Source organism: Micromys minutus (assembly GCF_963924665.1).
Source record: "Micromys minutus genome assembly, chromosome: X".
In the NCBI taxonomy this organism is placed as follows: domain Eukaryota; kingdom Metazoa; phylum Chordata; class Mammalia; order Rodentia; family Muridae; genus Micromys; species Micromys minutus.
The window spans coordinates 16,829,537-16,855,601 of NC_137970.1; the positions used below are offsets into that span (position 1 = coordinate 16,829,537).

Consider the following 26,065-nt stretch of genomic DNA (forward strand, 5'->3'; position numbering starts at 1 on the left):
TTTTTAACTCTTAAATTGTTTCTTGAGTATGTATGTTGGGGATTGGTAGCCAAGGCTAGCCTGTTGGAACTGCCAGTGATAAGATTTTTTTCCTCTAAAAGCTGTGACGATCTAACTACCATTTCATACTCTCCACATTAGTCCACACTAAAATTGTGAAAATTCTCAAAAGTTCTCTTGGATGTAAGAAACAGGACAGACATTTGATAATGAATGTGTAATATGGTATGATTAAATTCATGCAGCTTCTTTGGAACACTTGTCTTGAATATATTTAAGAATAAATTTAGAATATCTGAAGTGTGAATAGTCACCATCAAAATTTTTTCAGAATTTATTCTATATTAACACAGGTAAAAGTAGTTAGATATATTACATACAGCATTTTGGGAGGGTGAGAATGAAATATGAAAGTTAGATGTAATGCTCAGTGTCTTTGTAAATGTTTGAATGTCTTGCTCCACAGCTCAGAGAAACAAAACAAAACACCAGTAATTAGTTGGATATGTGTGCTTTACAGTAGACTGTGAATACAAACTGTAGAATATAAAAGTTTTAAACAAAATAGTGGATGAAAAGCAGGCTTCAAAAGAGAAGTATACCTCTATATAAAACCAGGTACAGTGAAACTATTAGAAGAGAAAGTGCAGAAGAGCTTAGAACACATAGGCACAGGAGAAAATTTCCTGAAGAGAGCACCAAATGGCCTATGCTCTAAGAATCAACAAATGGGACCTCACGAAATTACAAAGCTTCCATAAAGCTAAGGACACTGTCAAGAAGACAAAACGGCAGCTAACAGATTGGGAAAGAATCTTTATCAATTCTACATTTGATAGAGGGCTAATATATATAAAATATATACAAATATATCCAATATATACAAAACTCAAGAAGTTAGACTCCAGAGAACCAAATAATTCTATTAAAAATGGGGTACAGAGCTAAACAAAGAATTCTCAACTGAGGAATATCAAATGGCTGACAAGCACCTAAGGAAGTGCACAGCATCCCTAGTCATCAGGGAAATGCAAATCAAAACAATCCTGAGTTCCACCTCACACCAGTCAGAATGCCTAAGATCAAAATCTCAAAAGACCGGAGTTGCTGGTGAGGATGTGTAGAAAGAGAAATACTCCTTCCCTGTTGGTGGGGTTGAAATCAGTCTGGCAGTTTCTTAGAAAACTGGACAGAGTACTACCTGAAGACTCAGCTATACCACTCATGGACATACACCCAAAAGATATATATGCCAACAAATAAAAAGGACCCATGTTTCACCATGTTCATAGCAACCTTATTTATTATAGTCAGAAGCTGGAAAGTACCCAGATGTCCTTCAAGAGATAAATGGATACAGAAAATGTGGTACATTTATACAATGGAGTACTACTCAGCTATTAGAAGCAATGACTTCCTGAAATTCGTAGGCAAAGGATGGAACTAGAAGCTATCACCCTGAGTGAGGTAACCCAGTCACAAAAGAACACATGTGGTATGTACTCACTGATAAGCAGATATTAACCCAAATGTCCTGAATCCCCAAGAAACAATGTACAGACCATGTGAAACTCGAAAAGAAGGAAGAGCAAAATGTGGATCGTTCAGTCCTTCTTGAAGGGAGAGTAAAATATTCACAGCAGGAAATACAGGGACAAAGAATGGTACAGGGACTGAAGTAAAGGTCATCCAGAAACTGCCCCACCTGGGAATACATCCCATTTGCAGCCACCAAATCCAGTCACTATTGCTGATGCCAAGAAGTGCTTGCTGACAGGAGGTTGACATGGATGTCTGCTGAGAGGCTCTGCCAGAGGCATACTGATACCGAGGAGGATGCTTGCAGCTAACCATCGGGCTGAATATGGGGTCCCCAATGAAGGAGCTAGAGGAAGGACTGAAGGAGCTGAAAGGGTTCCATGAGAAGAACAACAAATCAACCAACCAAACCCTCCAGAACACCTAGAGACTAAACACTAACCAATGAGTACACATAGAGAAACAATGGCTCCAATAGCATGTGTAGCAGAGGACAGCATTATCTGGCATCAATGGGAGAAGAGAACTTTGGGACAGTGAAGGCTTGTTTTCCCAGTGTAGGGGAATGCTGAGGTGCTGAGGTAGGAGTGGATGGTTGAGAGTAGGAACACCTTCATGGAAGCAAGTGGAAGGGTAGGAGAATGGGAAAAGGGAAAGGGGAAAGGGGGATGACATTTGGATTATAAATTCAGAGAATATCCGATAAAATGATAAAAAAGTTAAAAACAAAAAACAAAGGCTTATTCATGGTAGCCGAATTTTGAAGAAGAACCAATATATGATTCAGTGTCCTCACAACAATTTTGGCCTTAAATAGAAGAATGAACAGAGGACAAAGACACATACATTATTATATTGTCCTGGTCAAAGTGTGGTCTAGTTGATCTCTGTCTTGGTTCTGGTTCAACAAGTTATTCTTAAGAAGTCTTATTGGCATTATTTGTGATCAGTCTGGTTCCTATATGAGGGATGAAGGCCTCTGCATCCTAGATAATTATCCTAACTTGACCGGGAGGACTCCTGCCTAATGAGGTTTGGGGGGTTTTCCCCTCCAGGGAAAGAGTCCAGAGAAGAGGAAATGTTAAGGATACATAACTGATTTCTGTGCCTTTAACCAAATGGGCAAGACACCAAATAAACACATGAATGGAAAGTTTTCACTAGTGCTTCTAGATACTCTGGGAGCCCAAGGGAAAAGTCAACACCTTTTATTCAAACAGCTTCTGAGTGCCTGTTTCATTCATTACTTTCTACCTTCTAGATATTAATGGATTTACACTTATTCCCCAGTTTGTTTGAACGTAGGTGTTCCAACAATTATGTAGGTAATTTTATATTTTTGTTTTGCTTCTGTTTTCATTCACTAATATATTTTCATAACGTTTTGAAAGTCTTTCACATGTTTATCTACGTAAAATTATATTTTAAATTACATCTCAAATGCTGACCTCCATTATACACTTAATTTATTTAATATTACCACAAAATATGAGTATTGCCAATTCCTATTTTTAACACCTATAGTGGTTATAATTAAAGTTTGAATTTGCTATCTGGCTTTCTCTACTTGAATACTGGTAGAAATATATAATGTACATGATAGAGTGTGGCATGCTATTAAATTTGAACTTTACTTTTTATCTTGTGCACCAGCAAGAAAGAAAAAGGTCAACTCATTAAACTATTAAAAATTATAAAGTATAAGATGTATATATTTTCAAAGGTGTTTTTAAAAAGGAATCTTCTGAAAAGTCAAATACAGAACAAAAGAAATTTGAGTAATGCTTGCTGCGTATGATATTTAGGTATTGAATGATTAGTTGTTTATTTCAATTTTATAATTTAGTTTTATGCCTGTTTTCTAGAAATTCTAGAGTGTGTTTCCTTTGAAACTATTAATTCCTCTTACCCCCATCTCTCTCTTTCTCTGCTTCCCTGCTTTTCTTCCCCACCCTCCCTTTCTCCCTTTCTCTCTCTCTCTCTCTCTCTCTCTCTCTCTCTCTCTCTCTCTCTCTCTCTCTCTCTCTCTCTCTCTCTTTCTCTCTGTGTGATCTGCTGGGTATCAAATACCAAAACCTGGCACTTACATACATATGCTGGACAGGCACTGTGTCATTTTCCCATTTCTTCTATTTCACATTAATCTGTACCCTAATTTCAGTTTGCTTTGTGCTTGCTGAGGTTTTGTTCTCATTTTTCCAGTACAAAGATGTAATCCAAGCTCAAGGTATATTCCAAATCTGCAGATGGTGAGTTGTACATTGTGAAGTAGGGTTATATAGATTGTGAGGTTCTTCCCAAGACCCACTGTCACCTAGTACAACCCTAGTCCTGAGTTTTAAGTCAAAGGCCTGGACTTGACTTTACCTCTGATCCCAAAACAAGAGACATATTTCTCTATACACTTAGATCAAGTGAAAGCTCTTTTTATACTCTCTTCTCTATACATTTTCCTTTCTTTCTTTCTTCCTTTCTTTCTTGCTTCCTTTCTTTGTATTAAATCCAGATTCTATAATCTTTTGCCTGGCTTACTTAGATTGTATGGATGTGGGTTGCTATGTATCTATCTGTTCAAACTGGTATAGCTGGGGTATGTGTTCGCTGGAGGATCTTACGTACCATCTGGTTCCATCTTGTAACTCTGTTGTTATATGGCACTCCAAGAAATTAAGGGGTATCAAATAATATTATTGACTTCAAAGAGATGTGATAGAAGCAGTTTCCGTGGCATATAGCAAGAGTGTTTGGAAGGCTAAATATAAGTCCTATTACCTTCTATCACCTACAATGGCCAAAGTACATCTTCTACTTACTCAAACATGCACAAAGAAGAGTGTGCAATGCAGACGCTTATATATATTTCTTCACACTGTGCATGTTGAACATGGTTTGATACTGAATGTATACTTTAATGTATTCTTTTCATTATTTTCTGTAGATTCAGAAATTTTTATCTTCACACTTCATCCAGGAAATCAGGGTGCTCACCTATCCCTTTCAAATCCAATCACCCTTCTCATCCCAAGCTCTGCAGCAAAACACCTGCTGAAGTCTTTTCTCCCCATCTCCAGTGGATCCTACAAATCTACCCCTCTAAACTTCCTTCCGCATACCCATTGCTTTGTCTCAGCCCTCAACTCCAGCAGCTCTCTCTGGGTATACACTGGCCATTCCTACCAGGGAAGTGAGTAAGCTTCAGAACTTTCCTGTAGATCTTCACTTCTTCCTCCATTTCTGTAAACCCAATCCCCTAGTCTTATCCCTAGCTCTAGACAGACATGCTGCTGTGACCTCTCCTTGTTCTCTGCCCCCATTCCCAGGGGATTAAGTAGGTCCTGGTGGAACACCCTGATTTCCTCCTTCTTGTACAACTATGCACTGCTACCAGCCCATCCCCATTCCTAAGTGTCAGGTCCCAATACCCAGAAACACCTTTTACATAGAAATTCTCAGTGCCCACACCTATCAGGATCTCAGAAGATTTTCCTACAGGGAACACACAGTCAGTATAATATTTTTTCTTATTTTATTAGATATATTTTATTTACATTTTGAATGTATCCCCTTTACTGAATTCCCCTTCATATCCCCTATCCTATCACCCATCCACCTGCTTCTGTGAGGGTGCTTCCTCTCCCACTCCCACTTCCCTGCCCTGATATTCCCTACACTGCAGCATAAAACCTATCAGGACCAAGGGCCACTCCTCCCATTGATGCCCAATAAAGCCATCCTTTGCTACATATGCAGCTGGAGCCATGGGTCCATCCACGTGTACTCTTTGGATAGTCATTTAATCTCTGGAAGCTCTGGTTGGTTGGTATTGTTGTTTTATGGGGTTGGAAACCCCTTCAATTCTTTTTCTAAATCCTCCATTCAGGATCCCATTCACAGTAATGTGGTTGGCTATGAGCATCCACTTCTGTATTTGTTATGTTCTGGCAGAGTCTCTCAGGAGACAGCTATATCAGGCTCCTGTCAGCATGCACTTCTGGGCATCAGCTATAGTGTCTGGGTTTGGTGGCTGAATATGGGCTGGATCCCCAGGTGGGGCAGTCTCTGGATGGCCTTTCCTTCAGTTTCTGCTTCAAGTTTTGTCTCCATATTTCCTCCCCAGAATATTTTTGTTCCCCTTTCTACTGAGGACTGAAACATCCACACTTTGGTCTTCCTTCTTCTTGAGCTTCATGTGGTCCATGAATTGTATCTTGTATAATCCAAGCTTTTGGGCTAATACCCACTTATCAGTGAGTGCATACCATGGGTGTGTTTTTGCAATTGGGTTACCTTACTCAAGATGATATTTTCTAGATCCAGCCATTTGCCTAAGAATTTCATGAAGTCATTGTTTGTAATAGCCGAATAGTACTCTATTGTGTAAATGTACCACAATTTCTCTATCCATTCCTCTGTTGAAGGATATCTGGGTTCTTTATCGCCTGTGGATATTATAAATAAGGCTGCTATAAACGTAAAGGAGCATGTGTCCTTGTTGAATGTTGGAACATCTTTTGGGTATATGCCTAAAAGAGAACCAGAGAGGAAATAAAAATCAAGGAATAAAATATCCACCCAACAAAGACAAGACCAGATATCAGCACCTAGAATTGCAATCTTCCTAATCCCAGATGTCTTGACATCAATAGTAAAACACAGTAACAGCCAGTACAGCAGGCCCGAAATATTTCAATATAGGTGAAACATAAAAAAAGACCTTAAAATATCCTTTATGCATATTTCCGAGGCCCTTAAAAAGAAAACAATTAAATCCTTTAAAGAAATCTAGGAAACACACACACACACAAACACACACACAAACACACACACACACACACACACACAGTGGGAAGAAATAAAGAAAAATGTTCAAGATATAAAAGTGAAAATTTGAAAAAAACATCTGAGTAAAATTTAGGAACTCAATCAGGAACCACAGAGACAAAGCTTCACCAACAGAATACAAGAGATGGAAGAAAGAATCTCAGATATTGAAGACAATATTTTCTTGGTCCAAAAACAAAACAAAACAAAAACATTAAATCTACAAAACTGCTAATACAAAACATCCAGAAAACCTAGAACACCATGAAGAGCCCAGTTCCAAGAATAATAGGAATACAGGGAGGAGGAGAAACCCAGGTCAAAGGCACAGAAAAAAATTTTTTAAACATGAAGGAAATTTTCCCTAACATAAATAAGAAAATACCTACCAAGATATAAGAAGCATATAGAACACCAAGTAAACTAAATCAGAAGAGAGTCCCCTCAGCACATAGCAATCAAAACACTAAATACACAGAAGAACAAGGACTATTAAAAGCTACAATAGAAAAAAACCAAGGACGATTTTTCAGATGCTACCTCTACATCTCTTTGTTTGTTTGTCTGTCTGTTCCTTTATTCTTCTCTCATTCATTATATATCCACCACAGTTTCCCCTCTAATTATTCCTCCCAGCTCCCCCCTCCTTTTTTCCAGATCCACTCCTCTGCCATTTACCTTCAGAAAAGAGCAGGCCTCCCAGGGATATCAACCAAATATGACATAACAAGATACAATAAGACTAGGCACCTACTCTCATATCAAGGCTGAACCAGGCAACCCATTAAGAGAAAAGGAGTCCCGAGAGCAGGCAAAAAGAGTCATAGAAAACACCAACTACTGGGCTAGGCTCTAGTTTATGAGTATAGTAGAATATCATTAGAAATCATTTCATTGCTTTTTTCCTATTTTTATTTATTTAATTTTTTTGCCACGTGTATTTGATTCAACCTAGATCTCCAATATATTCAACCGCTGGTTCCTGCTCATCTGGCAGTGTCAGATGTGGACTCCTTGTGGTGTTGGCCTAAAATTTGAACCAGTCAATGGTTGGCCACTCCCACAAGTTCTGTGCCACCTTTAAGCATTTTGCAGGCCGAATAAATTATAGGTCAAAGGTTTTATGGCTAGGTTGATGTCCTATTCCCATCACTGGAAGCCTTGTCTGGTTACAGAAGATGGCTGGATCAGGCTCCATATCCCCCATCACAAGGATGATAAACCTCTGTATTAGCCAGGGTTCTCTTATGGAATGCCTCTATATTTTAAGGGAAATTATTGGAATGACTTACAGTCTGCAGTACAACTAACCCAACAATTGGCAGCTGTGAATGGGAAGTCAAAAAATCTGGTAGTTGCTCTGTCCCAAGAGGCTAGATGTTTCAGCTGGTCTTCTGTATAAACTGGAATCCTGAAGTCGTTTCCAACAGATAATCTGGCAAGTAAGTGAAAGCAGGCAGAGAAGAAGAAAGCTTTCTTTCTTCCATTGACCTTATATAGGCCTCTAGCAGAAGGTATAGCCTAGATGAAAGGTATGTACCACCATGCCTGGACCTAAGCTGGTCTTCACTTGGAGCTTGTTCTGTTCCAGGCTGACCTTGAACTCAGAGATCTTCCTGACTTTGTCTCCTGAGATTAAAGGCTTGTTCCACCTTGTCTGGGCCTAAGATTTTCATGGCCACTAATGCTTCAAGAGCTGGATCACAGGTGTAACATTCATTTCTGGATTGTCATTTATTCCAGATAAAGTCAAGTTGGCAACTGGGAACAGCCATCACACCCTCTTAGTTCCAGGAAGTTTCCACTGCAGTAGGTTTTTCAGCTGCTAAAAGTATAATAATAATAATAATAATAATAATAATAATAATAATAATAATAATAATAATAATAATAGGAAGAAGAATGATAATAATAATAAGAACAATAACAACAACAACATGAAATTTTCAGGCAAATGGATGGAACTTGAAAAAAAATCATCCTGAGTGAGGTAAACCAGACTCAGAAAGGCAAACAGAGTGTACTTACTTATAAGTGGATATTAGCCATAAAGTAAAGGATCATCTTGCTACAATCCACAGACCCAGGGAGGCTGAGACAAGGAAAGCCCAAAATGAGAAACATGAATCTCCCAGGGAAGGGAAAAGAGAATACCTATTGTGAGCAGACAGGGAGCAGGTGGGGATGGGAACAAGAGGGATCAATGGGGGAAGATGGACTGAGAGAGCTGGGAGAGCGAGATAACTAGAGGGGGTGGGGGGAGCATTTGGGAGATGATGTTAACTCTCCTTTCTTCAGTAATCAAAAGGCTCGCATCCTCCTAGTAAGGGCACTTCTGGCCTGGAAGTATCTCGGAAGCAGGCACTGAGAGGTCTATGCCGCTTTTATTTCCTATGAGATATTCTTGAACTTTAACTCTAGAGAATGATGAATATACGGTACAGGTTGCTCTTCTGTTTTTTTTTTTTTTTTTTTCAAGCCTATAATCTTTTTAAAACTAGAAACAGCATTGTACCAAGCCAGGGAGGGATATGCAGGTTGGATCTATTCTCCAGTTCAAGCACGTCCTTACAAAAGGAGACTTCTGTTAGCGTGTAATTGGCACAAAGAGATCCCTATGCCTCCCTCTACGAGGAAATTGCTGGAATTTATCACAGAAGCAAGTCAGCTCACAGAATATCAGCAATGCTGACTTTTTGTTTGTGGCATCCGAGACCTTAATTTTTAACCGCTTACAGAGATTGTAGGCTGTGATTATTCCTGGGGATAAGCATACAAAGACTCACAAGAATTCTCACCTCTTTGGAGAGTTCCCACCTGCCCACCATGGGCTGAAAGATACTGGATTTTGGAGATCTCTATCACAAATGGCTGGTGGAAATCTTCCTGAAGAAGCATGCAAGCCAAGTCCTGTATGGCTTCAATTGAAGGTGGACTACAGGTGTTTTAGGAAAATTCTCCAAAAGACTGTCTTTACTAGTCTTTAAGCACAGTGATTTAAAAGCCAAGCTCTCTAGCAGAGAATGTCTAAGTTGGCCCCTTTGTTTGATACAAATATTTCAGGCCTCCCACAGAAGCTGGATTTGTAGGTTTTCTACCTGAGTTTCAATGCTCTTGGCAGAGGATGGACTTAACATGTATGATTGTTCTGTATACCTGGATAAATGTGGGTATTTTCACTATCTCTCATTCATAGGGCTCTCTCATCTGGAGTCTCACCTTGTCTTGGAGCCAGTCAATTTTTGTGTAGGTGCTGAAAGGAAAAGTCACAGGGCACCAATGTTTTTGAAGGATGACGCCCCAGATTTCTGGCACCAACGTTAAGAAAAAGGATGAAGAAATTGGTGGGGATATGGCCCATGGAGGTGCGGTGAGGCCTGAGGGCAAGGGAGATGCTTCTGGGGGGCCCATGTTGGGAATCCTTTCCCCTTGAGGGACCACCCACATGATGGTATAGTACAGAATAGAGTTTATTCAGGTCATGGGAGAGTTAAGAGGGTAGTAGAGGCAGAGAGAGGGAGGGAGGGAGGAAGGGAGGGAGGGAGGGAGGGAAGGTGAGAGAAAGGGGAGATAGAGAAAGAGGATTAAAGGAGTAGAGACTGGCCATGAGCATGTGGAGAGGGGTGAAGGGGAGAGGGGGTATAAGGGGGAGAGAGTAAGAGGTGAGAGACAAGAGAGCCAAGAGCAAGAGAGAGAGGAGGGAGCAAGCAGCCCCTTTTATACTATCAGGTTACTGGGGTGGAGCATACCTAGCTATTGTCAGGTAACTGAGGGGTGGGGTTTACAGAATCCCAACAGGTGCTGACTCAATATGTCTGTGTTAGGCTGGATTTGCAGGGAGATGATTTAGAGTCTAGGTGCTCTTTCTTTTTCTATGATGCAAAAGGATAAAATGTCCATAGTTTTCATGTGTTGGGGAAGATGTTCATTTTCACTTTTCCTCATTTAGTGTCTCTAACATAGTATCTGACACAGTTCCATACCTGTGGCATGTTGCTATATGAGAATTCTGCAGATGGATATGGTGCTGAGGTGTGTAGTGATGGGAAGGGTCACATAATACAGTTACCAGTCTTTTGTGTTTGGGTGTCCATGGGCTACAACTTTCACAAGTCTTCTTCATATTTATTTTTCCCTCTTCAGGTAATACAAGGAATTTGAAGTGACTTTAATTAGGTTTTTTTCTTTTTCATTTTTGTTAAAAGCTAGAGAGACTGGAATGGAACATTTCTTTTTATACCAAGTCACTCAGATTTTTTTAACTTTAAAATAACAGTTTGGCAAATTTTAAAATGTTAACTTTGCTGTTGGCAAGAGCCAGTGTGTTTCTCTAATACCCACAGTGAGACCCTCATGCAGCTTCCAGCAGTAAGACTTCAGAAAGTGTGAGAGACTCTTTCAGCTTGAGACACCAGAAATTGGAGCTCTTAGGTTCACTCACTGAGTCAATAGCACTTCATCAATTGTAGTTTAAAAATGTTCCTGAGGACTGACTCTAAATGATGGCTTCTGTTTGTGAAATTCACACATAGCAAACTGACAGTCTGTGTTCATCTGCCTGTCTCCCCAGTTCCGACTCAGAAATTTCCTTGATGTCTTAGTTCTCTGATACATCTATAAATATACTTGATTATTTCTAGCTTCTTCCTAGTTTATGTGTCCTGTAGACATGGTAGTGATGAATGCTCTATATGTTAAATTGGAACTTTCTTGTTGCTTTCTTCTTTCTTCTATTAATTCTATAAAAGTCAGTATACATTGTGTATAATTGCTTTTAAGGTGTTAAGGATGTTCTTTCAGTCCTGAAGATTGAACTATGACACTTAAATATGTTAAATATTTTCTTTACCCTGAGCTAAGTTTTAATTTGTGAAGATTTTTTATATTACAGAATCTTTTTTTAAAAGGAAATTTGGGCCTTGGGTATGTTAAATATTTTCCTTACCCTGAAAAATCTCCTAATTTGAAAATGTTTATTATAATCTCAAATATTTTTTATACTTCATACATTCTCACCGATTTTCGTCTTTGCTGTTGATTAATAAAAGAATATTATTGATATGTCTATGTAAATTTTCAAGTGGATCCTGCTTGTTTCTATACCATCTCATGTATTTGTACATTATTGACACCTGTATATATTTAAGTTAAAAACAGGAACTGGGGAGAAGGCTCAGATGTTAGGAACACTGCCTGTTTTTCCAGAGAACTACAGTTCACTCCTAACATGCATGTGATAGCTCACAATTTTAACTCTACTTCCAGGAATCCAAGGTTCTCTTCCTATATCTGTGGGTACATGTGGTACAAATATACACATATACTCATATATTTAAGATATATATAAGCAAATATTTAAAGTCAAACATAACTATCTTCTAATTTTTATAATTCTTATGTGGCTAAAACATCCACAATTCTTTTACCGGATGTTTAAACAGATTTTTTCAAATAGTAAATAAATGCATATTTCTTTGTCCTTCAAGAATACTATTCTACCTTAATCTCTATGCCATGGCCAAAGCAATTTGGGAAGAACAGAGTTCACTTGGATTACATTTTCAAGTCAAAATCTGTTCTTGAGGGGAGTCAGTACAGGAACTGTGGAAGAATGTTGCCCAATGGCTTACTGTGTGGCTTCTCACATTCTCTCATGCTCAACTAGCAAAGAGCCACCTGCTTAGGTACGTGACACCCATAATGAGCTAGCTTGGTCCTCCTTCCTCAATTTGTAATCAAGAAAATGTCTCCCAGACATACACACAAGCCAGCCTTTTAATTATTTTCAGTTGAGGTTCTCTCTTTCCGGGTGATTGTCAAGTTGACAATCAAACCTAACCAGGACAAAGACTATCAACTGCAAGTGCCACATAGTACTCTTCTACCCCTCCACTGAATAGAACCAAACAACACCCTTGTAAGAGCATGTGAGAGTAGCCATAAATAAATATTAGAAGTCTACAGTAGGAAGGAAGGAAGTAAGATAGATAGATAGATGATAGATAGATAGATAGATAGATAGATAGATAGATAGATAGATAGATAAAGGAAACAAAGTCCAGAGAAAACCAAGTTTAGAAAGGATTAAAAATAGAGACAAATGAGCAGAATGTGATGGTGCATGATCCATCTCAGCACATGAGAGGAGTTCTGAGAATTTGAAGTTTTGTCATGGTATGTACATGCTTGGCCCAGAAAGTGGCACTACTAGGAGGTGTGGCCTTGTTGGAGTAGGTGTGTCACTGTGGGTGTGGGTTTAAGACCTTCATCCTAACTTCCTGGAAGCTGTTGTTCTTCTAGCAGCCTTCACATGAAGATGTAGAACTCTCAGCTCCTCCTGTACCATGCCTGCCTGGATGCCACCATGTTCCTGCCTTGCTGATAATTAACTGAATCCCTGAACCTGTAAGCCAGCCTTAGTTAAATGTCCTTATAAGAGTTGCCTTGGTCATGGTGTCTCTTCACAGCAGTAAAACCCTAACTAAGACACAGACCATCCTCAGTTACATAGCTGGGCCCACTTGGCATCTAACATTTCAAGAAGAGAAGTTTGTCATCATGTTTTCTTGGTGTCATCCATCCTCTCTAGCTCTTATAATCTTTCCACCTCTTCTTCTGCAGTGTTCCCTTAGCCTGATTTCTTACAGCATTCAGGACCTCTAGCTTAGGGCTGGAACTCTTCACAGTGAACTGGGCCCTCCTGAATCAATTGGGATAAAAATGCACAACAGACTTGTTTGCAAGCCAATCTTGTGAGGGCATTTTTTTCAATTGAAATTCACCCTTCCTACATGACTCTAGCTGATAGAAAACCAAGTTAATAGAAAACCAGCAGCACAGTAAATTGAATAGTATACTCCACACAGAGCTGCAGAGGAAATGATGTTGTGGGAGTGCTGACTGCTATGGAAGAAAAGTGCTTTCCAGACGGTGGATCATCAAACTCACCCTCTCCTCAGACTTAGGTTAATAGAAGTCATGTATAGGTTTGCGTGCAGAAGCCAGGTCTGAAGGTTCCAGATAGAAAGCAACAGATTACTAGGTTTCCACAAGATTTCTTTCCTCCAAGGACAGACTGTCATTTGTCATTTGTCCCCTCTTTCCCCTGTATGCTTAGGCAGTTGTCATGCCCCGATTACCTAGAAAGAAAGAAAAAAAACTTCCAAAATAAACACCTAGAGCAACTCACATTCTTCCTAAATCTTGTGACCAAAAGGTCCCCCTTTAACTCTACTCTACAGATTGCAAAACCCATCTCATGTGCTACAACAATCTTCTTTAACTTGTTTGTTTGTTTGGTGAAAAATTCCTGGCCTAAGCTACATTCCATCCCTCAGTTCAAGAACCAAAAGAATGTAGCACTGAGCAACTCACCCCCTCCCCATACCTGTTAGAATTCAACCTTAGAACCCCAGGAGACTGACTATTCACACTATAGCAGGGTCCTACTTCCCTGAAATGCCAGTACCTTAACAAGGAGGAAGGCTTGGCTGCTCCCTACTTCTTGTTTTAGTTTTTCTTTTTAAATAAATTTCTTTCTTGTAAAAATCTACTTTGTTCTTTCTCCATTTGTTGTTAAAATGTATTTTCTTTCTTCTCATTTGATTTTATTTAATTTTTTTTCTAGCACTGAGGTTTGAATTCAAGGTCTCTTGTACTGTGTCTGTTCAATACTCATCTTCCGTTTTTGCTCAGAGAAATAAAACCTAACTCTGGCCAAACCCAGTTCTACTTGAACCCAGGTGCACAGTTCTACCTAAAGAAAAGTGAGAACATAGGCTTACTGTTGTGTTCTCATTTCCAGTGAGGCTCTATTAGTAGCTCTACTCCGGAACAACTATTCTCACAGTAAATATGGGGGTGGGGTGCTGCTGTTGCATCTAAGTGGATTTTCTACCTTGCCTGCAGTCTTACCTTATCAGGTCTCATAGAACTGATATGACTGTAGCTGAGTCCTACCAATTCCAACTGCCACCACCTTTCCCCGTAAAGCACCCAGATCCAAGCCAGTCTTCAATTACAGGACAAGTTCATCAGGCCTTTCAAGTAACCACCGGTATCACTTTTAACAGCCAGAGCTACTGTTGCAGTGATAGTGGAAATCTCCCAGACACAGAGGATTCATTCTATACGCTCTGTTGCTAATACCACATGCCCCCAAATTACCAGAGAAGACTACCCCAGTCCTTTTCAAATAATATTATTTTGATTTACTTGTCTGTGTATGTGTGGCATGGCCACAGAAGCCAAAAGATTCCCTGGAACACAGAAGATTGGATTCCCTGGAACTGAAATTATAGGCAGTTATGAGCTAGCTGACATAAGATTAATTGGGGGCCTCTGAAAGAACAGGAAGGACTCCTAACCACTGAGCCATCTCTCCAGCCTCTCAGTAACCCAGTGTTAAAACATGCAGGAATAGTAGGTCTCTCTGATGTTGAGATGGTATATTCTATGCACAAATCGCACCAAGGATTCTACAGAGAAATTAAAATGTAGAGTCCAGTTGGAAGTAGTGTAAGCATTGCACAACAAATTGATCTGGGAAGATATGTTGGTAGAATGCCTCATCTCACCAGAAAACAGCCACAACGAAGTAGATGAGATATCCATGCTAATGGAGGTACAAATCACATAGGTAGTGAGTGGTGTGGTGGCTTAGCATGCATAAGACACAGGATTAAAATATGCAGTGCTGCAAAAGATCACCTTACCAAAAAAGGATTGTGCAGCTTACAACACAGAAATAAAATAAATATGAAATAAAGATATATTCTTTCATGATTCGTTGTTACCTAATAACAGATGCCACAAATATTGGCATCAATAAAATTTCACCAAATGATTTGAAAAATAATTATTTTTAAATAGATCCAAGAAATAAAAATAAGCAAATGAAAAACTGAGAGAACTGAAGAAGCTAATTCTTTACTAAATGGGGAATTCTGTAAAGACATAGAAAGTTAAAGTTAACAAAATGGAAATCGTGGAAATAAAGAAACCAATAAGTCAGATTTAAAAGACAGTTGAATGCCTCAACAATAGTCTTCATCAAGAAAAAGAAAAGAATTTTCAGAGTTTGAAGAATGTTTGTTTATTCAGCTTCCACTTCCACATTGTTGTTCATCACCAAAGGAAGTCAGGACTGGAACTCACAAAGGGCAGGAACTTGGAGGCAGAAGACTGATGCACAGGCAATGGAGGGTACAGATTACTGGCTTGCATCCCCTAGCTTTCTCATTCTGCTTTCTTATAGAACCCAAGACTGCCAGCCCAGGGATGGCACCACCAACTGTATTAGTCAGGGTTCTTCAGAGTCAAGAATTTATGGGTAATATCTATATAGTAAGGGATGCCCAAAATGAACAGTGGAAAGTCTGAACTCCCAGTTCAGTGGAATGTTTTTTGTGGCTCCTGGTAAGAGCACTCCTCCCTCTGGAATAAAAACTTCCAGGCCAGCAGAACTTAGAGTTGTGGGGACAGGAAGCAAAAAATTTTCCTAGAGTGTCACTAGGAGTGACAGTGAGTGGAAATATTCCCTTTTCCACCCCTTGATTCCTGGGCCCATGTTTCCTGGCTATGGGAGAAACTGTACCATATATTGGACACTGATTCAAAGCAAATACTGCCTTCTGAAGAACTCTGCCCCAGCCCTCCATGCTGCTGCCACATAATTGGTCCTGTAACTGAGTCTTCAAAAGGCCATTTTATTTTTCTATCAGACCAGCTGCTTCAGGATGTTAGGGAACCAATGGATTCCATGATCCTGGGCACACTGTGACACTTCTCTGGCTGTGAAATGAGTTCGTTGTTCAGAAGTGATACTGTGTGGAATAACATGGCAAAGTATAAGGCATTGTGTAAGTCCACGGACGGTGGTTTTGGCAGAGCATTATGTGCAGGAAAGGCAAATCCATAACCAGAATAAATATCTACTCCAATAAAAACAAAACGTTGTCCTTTCCACAGAGAAAGTGGTCCAATGTAGTCAACCTGCCACCAGGTTGCTGGCTGGTCACCTTGAGGAATGGTGCCATATCTAGGGCTCAGTGTTGGTCTCTACTGTTGGCAGATCTGGCATTCAGCAGCAGCTGTATCCAGGTCAGCCATGGTGAGTGGAAGTCTGTGTTGTTGAGCCCAAGCATAACCCCCATCTCGGCCACCATGGCCACTTTGTTCATGTGCCCATTGAGCAATGACAGGGATGGCTGGGGAAAGAAGCTATCTGTCCACAGAACAGATCATCTTATCTACTGGATGACTGAACTCCTCCTCAGCTGAAGTCACCTTTTGGTGAACATTTACATAGGAAACAAATATCTTCTCATCTTTTGCCCATTTGGAGAGATCTATCCACATACTTCTTCCCCAGATGTCTTTCTCACCAATTTTCCAATCATAATCTTTCCAAATCCCTGACCATCCAGCCAATCCATTGGCTGCAGCCCATGAGTCAGTGAATAATCGTACATCTGGCCATTTCTTCTTCCAAACAAACTGTAATACCATGTGTACTGTCCAACTTTTGCCCACTGTGAAGATTTTCCTTTACCTGTACTTTTCAGGGTTGTCCCAGATAGGGGTTGTAATGCCGCAGCTGTCCACTTCTGGATGGTGCCTGCATAAAGTGCAGAGCCGTCAGTAAACCAGGTCCCAGTCTTCTCTTCTTCAGTCAGCCGGTCATAGGGAACACCCCATGAGGCTATAGGCACATGCTTGGCAGAAAATATATTGTAGCAGGAATAAAAACAATAAGTATTTGAAGTTATGTAACTTCATGTAACTTACTTGTGCCTTCAGGACCTGCTCAGGCCCAATCACAAATCCCTTCCATTTGATAATAGACGGCTGCTGTGCACATCCTGTTTCATGACTTGGAGGGACTGATAGCACCCAGCTATCAGGTCATGTCACAGGGTCACTTGTTGCCCTACTGTCAAATGTTCATTTTCCCATAAGGCCCTACAGCAGGCCAAGAGCATTTTTCAAATGGAGAATAGTTGTCTGTAGATGATGTAGAGCTTTATGCCAAAATCCCAAAGGTCTCTTCTGTGATTCTCCTGCAAGGGCCTGCCAGAGGCTCCAAACAGCATCCCTATCTGCCACTGACACCTCAAGTACCATCAGGTCTGCTGGATCATATGGTCCAAGGTGTAGAGCAGCCTGCTCAGCAGCCTGGACTTGTTGAAGAGCTTCTCCTGTTCCAGACCGTACATATAGCTAGCAGCTTTCTGAGTCACTTGGTAATTGGGTCTGAGTAACACACTCTAGTGAGGAATGTGGTGTCTCTAGAATCCAAATAGACCCTAAGAATTTCACTGAGGTAGGTGGTCCTTGAATTTTGGTTGGATTTATTTCCCACCCTCTGATTTGCACAAATGTTACCAATGAGTCTGAAATGGTTGCTACTTTTTGTTCACTGGATCCAGTCAGTATAATGTCATCAATATAGTGCCCCAATGTGATATTTTGTGAAAAAGACAAGATCCCTTCTAACTAAGTTTTGACTCAGGGCAACAGAGTTAATATAGCCTTGAAGCAAATTTATAAAGGTATACTGCTGGCCTTGCCAACTGAAAACAAATTGCTTCTGTTGGTCCTTATGGACAAGTACTAGGAAGAAGGCATTTGCTAGATCAATAGCTGCATACCAGGTACCAGGAGACCTGTTAATTTGCTCAAGTAAAGAAACTACATCTGGTTCAGCAGCTGCAATAAGAGTTACTACCTGTTTTAGTTTTCGATAGTCAACTGTCATTCCCCATGATCCACCTGTCTTCTGCACTGGCCAGATAGGAGGGTTAAAGGGACATGTGGTGGGAACCACCACCCCTGCATCTTTCAAGTCCTTGATAGTGGCAATAATTTCTGCAATTTTCCCAGTAATAAAATACTGGTTTTGATTCACTATTTTTCACTTAGTCTTTCCGACCATAATAGCCCTCACGCAGGAACCAATATGAGAATTCTGCCAATTTCTAAGAGTATCTATCCCAATTATACATCCTGGAACTGGGAAAATGACCACAGGATGTGTTTGGAGACCTACTCAACCTACTGTGAGTCAGAGATCAGTCAAAACTCCATTAATCACCTGTCCTCCATAAGCCCCTACTTTGACTGGAGGGCCATGATGCTTCTTGAGATTTCCTGGTATCAGCGTTGATTCAGAACCAGTATCCAATAGACCCTGGAAAGTCTGATTATTTTCTTTCCCCCAGTGCACAGTTACCCTTGTAAAAGGCCATAGGTCCCTCTGAGTAAGAACTGGAGAAAGCCAACAGCAACACTTTTAGATGTCTTATCAAGATCCTTCCTCAGGGGAAGCTGGCCACCCCTTCATTCAAGGAGTTCTGGGTCTGCACACTGGCTCAAGTCTGGGATTTGATTCACTGCTTGATATTGCCTTTTGCCACCAACTAATGTGGCCATTCTTTCATTAATTTGAGAATTTTTCATCTTGTACAGATCAAACAGATATGCGGTAGGCTTCCTATCTCATGCCTGGAAACACCGTGCCTGATTAGCCAGTACCAAGGGTCTGAACAAACCATGCCATTGGTGAAACCAAATTTCACCGCTCCTGTGCTGGCCATTACAGACTATGTCCATTGTAAACATTATTTTGTCTGTGCTGTCCGTTATAATAATTGTGATCACCATGTCTCTGTCATTCAATGCTGCCCCTGGCCCTTGTTACCTTGGATCCCAATTAAACCCATTGCATTTAATTCATCTAATTGAGCAGCAGGATCTCCAACCCTAAGATCTGGCACAAAGGGGGGGGGGCAGAACAAAACGCTTCAAATGTACTGATGCCCCTCTCACCAGTTTGTGTCTTACAGGATTCGTGAAGGGTATGTCTTCTAGGCCTTCCCATTGTGGAGAATTAGGTTTTACACAATGTATCAACAATAGCACTGCAATTTCCCTAAGACTCAAAATTCCTTCATCGACACTAAGCCAAGGGGTATCAGGCATCTCCAACTCCTTCTCTGTAGGCCATCTTTTGATAAACACTTCATCTAACCATTCAAACAAACTTCGGACACCCTTTTAAACTGTGCGAGCTCCCACATTAAACCTAGAATCTCCACTCAGAGGGCCAATGTCAATAAACTCAGCCTGATCTAGTTTTATGTTCCTTCCACCATTATCCCACACACTTAAAACCCATTCCCACATATATTCCCAGACTTCTGCTTGAATGAATTAGCCAAGTCATTAAGCTCCTTGGTAATGTAATGCATCTCCTCATGGACTCCCCCCACCCCAGCTCCAGGGGCCTGTTTTGCCTTCAGTCTGGCTATAGGTCTAGAAGAAACTATTGGTGGGACTTGAGAAACATCAGTATTGTCTGGGATTTTCTTCAGAGAAAGTCACTGCATCTGTCTTAATCAGGTTTCCATTCTTGCACAAACATCATGACCAAGAAACAAGTTGGGGAGGAAAGGGTTTATTCAGCTTACACTTCCACATTGCTGTTCATCACCAAAGGAAGTCAGGACTGGAACTCAAGCAGGTCAGGAAGCAGGAGCTGATGCAGAGGCCATGGAGGGATGTCACTTACTGGCTTGCTTCCCCTGGCTTGCTCAGCTTGCTTTCTTATAGAACCCAGGTCTACCAGCCCAGGGATGGCACCACCCACAATGGGCTGGACCCTCCCCACTTGATCACTAGTTGAGAAAATGCCTTACAGCTGCATTTCATGGAGGCATTTCCTTAAGGGAGGCTCCTTTCACTATGATAACTCCAGCTTGTGTCAAGTTGACACATAAAACCAGCCACTGCAAATGTTATGTTAATTTTCCCTTTATCAATATATAGGAGCTGGTTTTTCTCATTTGGTGAGTTTTGGGTTGTGATCTATTTTACTAGATAGAAGAAAGTCTCTGTGCTTGTTTTTAAACATTTCCATTTTTGCCAGTTTTATTTTTAACTAAATAAAATAGAATATACATAAATATGAAAACCAGTGTTATGAAGTTGGATGAGCCATGCCAACAGAAAAAGAAAAGAATTACAAAAGAAGGCACAAGAATCAGAGACCCATTTTCACTCATTTCCACACTCATGAGTTCTATAAAGGCACTAACAGAAAACTATAGTATAAGAGTAAAGGACATGGTTATGCTAGTCTTAACGGATAATATTGTTGGATATATTTGTTTTTAGAGTTTTTGATGTATTTGTCCATGGCTGTTGCTGAGATTCCCTGTGTTACTATTGTCATTTTAAGCCTAAGTTATTCATTAAAGTTTGATATTGTATCTTTGCATTGCATTTGTGACATATCAACTATGGTGTGTTGTGGATTCTTTTCTGTTCTTGTCTAGTTGGGGTTCCAAATGATTCCTGTGATTTTCCAACTCTTTCTCTAGATTTTAGAAATTTCCAGTGTTATTTCTTTTTTTTTTTCATAATGTCTCCAATACCACCCCCAGTTAAGGACCAAATGTTTAAAGAAATGAATCTTTAGGGGATAGTTTACATTCAAATCACAATAATACTTCAGTACTAGTTACCAAAGATGGAATGAATCTCCCTGGACACTGGAACTATAGAAATGGCAATCTAGAGAGAGAAAGAGACTGAGTAGGATGTGAACTTGTGTACAAAGATTGAATACAGTACCACAAAGGAGATGGTTAGAAACAATACAAGCTGTGGATACTGGAGCAAAATATAGCATAGCAGCCTAAAGCTGAGGTTCTCCATTCATGCCCCAAGATAATCATATTAGATTGAAGTGATTGAAGGCACCACTTGGGTGATCAATATGCACAGGAAGTTGAGAAGCGAGTTGAACCTGGAACAGTCTCTCTGATGGGGTAAAGGGAACACTGGTGAGCACGTTCAGGATCCAGGTGGGTAAGGATATACAGTGGAAAAGCCAAACCCAAATGTGGCACACCTTCTACACCCCATTAAAGCACCAAGCACAGGAATCCTCAACATGGAAAGTGTGATACACAATACACCAAAGGGAATAACTACTGCGTTCAGACAGAAGAACCCCATAAGCTGAGTTTGACACAGAAACTCTCTTCAGCAGAGACAGTATACCAATCAAACATGTGAATTACTGAGATTAGCAGTCCTTCTCCACGTTCAGAGAGTGCTGAAGAAACCAATGACCACAAAATAGAGGGTGAGAGGTAACTACGTTCATCCCAGGTAGAAAAAGAAATTATCATCTGATGTTATATTTTTCTATTTCACTTCATAATTTTATTAGTTTTCTTTGTGTAAATGGCATGTGTGTGCATGCATGATTGTTTGTTTGTGTGTGTGCGTGTGTGTCTGTGTGTGTGTTGGTTTAGGTGTCTTTGTGTATGTTCATGGCAAGTATAGAGCTCATCATTGAACTTGAAACCAGAGCTTGGTAACTTCAGCCAGTTTTGTTAGTCAGCTTGCTCTAACAAGAGCTGGGACTACAGGGCGTCTACCACATCTGCCTGGCATTTCCATTGGTGTTGGGGATGCAAACTTGGATGTCAAACATTTTCACCCCCAATTCATATCTACAGCCTCTACTCTTTCAGGGTTGTTTTTTTTTTTTTTTATAACTTTTTTATTTCATTTCCTGTGCTGCTTCTCATACCCTTCCTGTCTGCTCACTCATCCTTTCCTCCATCTTTTCAACTTTGCCTATTCTCTCTTCTTTTTCCTTCTTCAATATTCATATCATCAGTTCTCAAAAAAGAAAATCTCTACAGACTACATCTCCTCCAAAGTACCATAGTGGCTCTGTCTATGAACTTCACTGCTTAAATAAGTGGCATTCACAGGCATCGTTTTCTGCACATTACTGTCAGGGTTAGTGCCAAACTGATGATTCTGTTCATGGAGTCAAGTTCTTCCCTAAATAGGAGTGTGGACTATAAACTTAAATAATAACGTAATTGGAAAACACATAAAGTAAAACAAAAAAATAAAATAAAAAGAATGAGAAGAAGCTATAAGAATGGGAGGACATATCCTTTCCAGGAGCTGTAAGAGACACAACAAAGAAACCCACATAACAAATGGGAAAAGAAGCCACTCTGAAGACCCCACAATTTATAGTTCCTTGATGCCAGAAACTAAAGATGAGATAGTTAAACACAAGAAGAAACTTCAGGATCTTATTTGTCATTCCTTTTAAAAGTCATTTGTTTTATATCCTGTATATGGTTGTTTTGTCTGCATGTGTATATGTGTACCACATCCATGCCTGCTGTCCACTGAGATCAGAAGAGGGAAGCAGATGCCCTGTAATTAGAATTACAGATGGCTGTGTTCCACTGTGTGGGTACTCAGGTCCCCTGTAAAAGCAGCAAGTGCTTTTAGCACTTCAGTCCCGTGGGATCTTGTTTTTTTTTAAGGAGCAATAAATCCATAAGAAACTAATAAAAACATGTCAATGAAGTAAAGAAATTAATTCAGCATCCAGAAAGTAAGCAACATGCATGATGAAGATTGAAAATGTGGGAGAACAAATTTAAAACATGGAAGATAAATTCAGTAAGGAAATTGAGATTCTTAAAAAACAAAAAACAAAACAAAACAAAAGACCAAAGAGAAAGTCTGGAAATGAAAGAGTTAATCAAATTAAAAAAGAAACAACCCTGGTAGCCTGGGTAACAAAGAGTGATAAGGGAGAACAGGCCCAGAACCAGGACCCTGAGGTCACCCACCCCCAAATCTATATCATCTGGGAACTGTTGGGACGTGTGAAAGGGCAGGTCCTGCTGATCCAAAGCTGCAGGCTCTCTGTGACCCAGAGCAACAACAAGATAACCAGAAGGAGGCCTGGTGATGGTTATCACAAAGCAGAGATCTCAAACCAGACCAGTAACTCATTTGCAATGAACATTTGCAAGTGCAGATGTGTGGATAGAGGGGTATATTATGGGGCACAAGGTAACGTGCTAGCTACAGCTTCTACAATGAGATGTTTTTATGCTTTGTTTAATTTTATCCTGTGTGTGTGTGTGTGTGTGTGCGCGCGCGCGTGCGTGCGTGCGTGCGTGCGTGCGTGCGTGCGCGTGCGAGCGTGTTTGAGGGAAGTTTTCGGTGGCAAAGAGTTGTCATGTGATGATGAGGAGATATGCTGGATTGGGGTGCATGATGTAAAATTCACAAATAATCAATAAAAAGTTAAACAAACAAACAAACATACTGGCAAAACAACCAAACAAAACACCATGGAAATCACCATCAACAGAGAAAACAAGCAGAGTAATGTTGGAAAAAGAGGGTTGAACAATACATTGTGCCTTATATAAAGAAACAAAGTTGCTTGTTCAAAACCTCTAAGAACTCTGACATTCATTTGAATTGCTAGTCAAAGGATGCATGGGGTAAAGGGGGCTCTGATAAAAATCAAAAGACATAAGCAATCTATTCAATGTCATTTTTATATTTAAAAAGCAGAAATGAACTCTTATTTTAAAAAGGCAGTTTTCTTTTAGAATTATTTTATTAAATCATAAATGTACACTCTACACTCACACTTAAGATTTTAAATAAAATACATAATGTCTTATTATACCATGATCCTGGCTAATAGCTTTTCAAATCTTTTTGAGAAAAAAATCTTTAAGAAGATTTCACATGTCACCTGAAACTTACAAATTTAAGATTATCAAAGAAGGAATGCTTCTACACCTTTACAAAGACCACTAGAAAGAAACAACAATTGAAAAGCTAAGAAACGGTCTCAAAGGCATTTTTTATAACCCTTCCTCCACAGTAAGGTATTAAATAATCCAATCCATTCACAAATGGCTCTGCACCTGCTCTGGTGTCTTCTGCTATATCACTGCATGTTATGCATGACTGAGATAAGTTTCCTTAACATTGTTTTTTCGATAACCTGAAGCTGTTCTGTTACCTCTGGGCTCTCATCCTCTCCTATTTATACAGTGCAGCCCACGGTAAGTAGGAAGAAGCTCAATATCGGCTCCTTCCACCATAGCCCCTACTTCCCCCCACATCCCCCTAGACCATAGGTCCTTCCACCATATGCTTCTCCCATGTTCCTGCTAACACCAAAGTTCCCAGTCTTCATTGGACCATAGTTAGAAGGTTGCTGGCTATAATTTCTAAAATCATTGTAATTTCCACTTCCATAATTTTCTCCTCCATAGTTGTGATAACCACCTTCGTAGCCCTCACCCTGGTTGCCACCTCCAGGTCCTCTGCCATACCCTTTATAGCCATCCCCAAATCCATGTCCACTTCTGTATCCATCAGATACCCCCCTTAAATTGCTTCCTGGTCCTGGTCCTAGTCCTGGTCCGTAATTGCCACTACCACCACGAGAATCCCCCAAACCAAAGTTTCCACTCCCAGAACTTTGGAATTCATGCATTTCATGTGTAGACAATGCCTTTCTAACCTCTACATTGTGACCATTTATGGTGTGATATTTTTGCAAGACAATTTTATCCACAGCATCATGGCCATCAAATGTAACAAAGCCAAAGCCTCCTTAACTTCCAGACTGCCTATCAGTAATTATTTCAATAGTATCAATTTTTCCATGTTCTTCAAAGTAATCTCTAAGGTGATGTTCCTCAGGATCTTCCTTAATTCCACAAACAAATAGCTTCTTCGCAGTCACATGGGCTCCTGGTTTTCCTGACTCCTCTCTTGCTATAGCAGGTATTGGCTCAACGACCCTGCCATCAATGGAATGAGGCCTTGCAGCCGTGGTATCATCAACCTCAGCCGTGGATAAGGAAGTAACAAAGCCAAATCCTCTTGGCCTTTGGCTTGCAGGACCCCTCATAACCACACAGTCTGTGACCATTCCCCATAGCTCGTAGTAGTTTCTCGAACTTTCTTCTGTGGTTTCAAACCTCAAGTGACCAATAAAGAGCTAATGAACTGTTCCTTTCTTTTCTCCATCGAGGACTCAGCCACTTCAGCTCAGTTTCTTGCAGCCAAGTGAGATGAGAAAGACCTCCGTGGACAGACGTGCAACAAGACTCGTCCTGACACTGGTGAGAACAGCTGATGGCTAAGAAACTGCTCCTCCAGGAGTACCTGCACACAGGACCAGCACTGCTGCTATTCTCTAAAGACAGTTCCATCTCATTTAAACATCTGGTTTGGTTTTGCTTTGTTTGTAGCATAGCTTATTTTTAAACTATTTACTTTATATTCCACTCACTGTCCCCTCCCAACCAACTCCCCCAATCCTTCCTCCATCCCCTTCTCAGAGCAGATGGGGCTCCCCTGGGTAACAGGCCCCCTGCAACACACCCTGGCACTTCAAGTCTCTGCAAGTCTAGGCGCATCTTCTCCCACTGAAGCCAGACAAGGCAGCCCAGCTAGTAGAACATGTCCCAAGTACAGCAGGCAACAGCTTTTGAAACAGCCCCCACACTAGTTCTTTGGGACCCACATAAAGACCAAGCTGCACATCTGCTAGATATGTGCGGGAAGGCCTAGGTCCAGCCTGTGTGTTCTATGGTGTTTGGTTCAGACTCTGAGAGCCCTAAGGGTCAGGTTAGTTGACTCTATTTATCCTCCTGCAGAGTTTATCCCTTTTGATCCTGCCCACCCTCTGCAATCCTTCCTCCTATTCTTCCATGAGAGTTCCCAAGCTCCATCCACTGTTTGCTGTGGGCATCTGCATCTGTCTGAGTTGCTGCTGGGTGGAGCCTCTCAGGGGACAGCCATGCTCCTGTCTGCAAGCATCACAGAGTATCAC

General features: G+C 40.5%; 1 pseudogene across 1 annotated transcript; it reads right to left on the reverse strand.

Annotated features, from left to right (window-relative positions):
* Positions 1-24,297: 24,297 nt before the first annotated feature.
* LOC308414603 (heterogeneous nuclear ribonucleoproteins A2/B1-like) lies at positions 24,298-25,257 on the reverse strand (annotated as a pseudogene). The gene has a single exon. The product of its transcript is annotated as a heterogeneous nuclear ribonucleoproteins A2/B1-like (transcript).
* Positions 25,258-26,065: the final 808 nt, after the last annotated feature.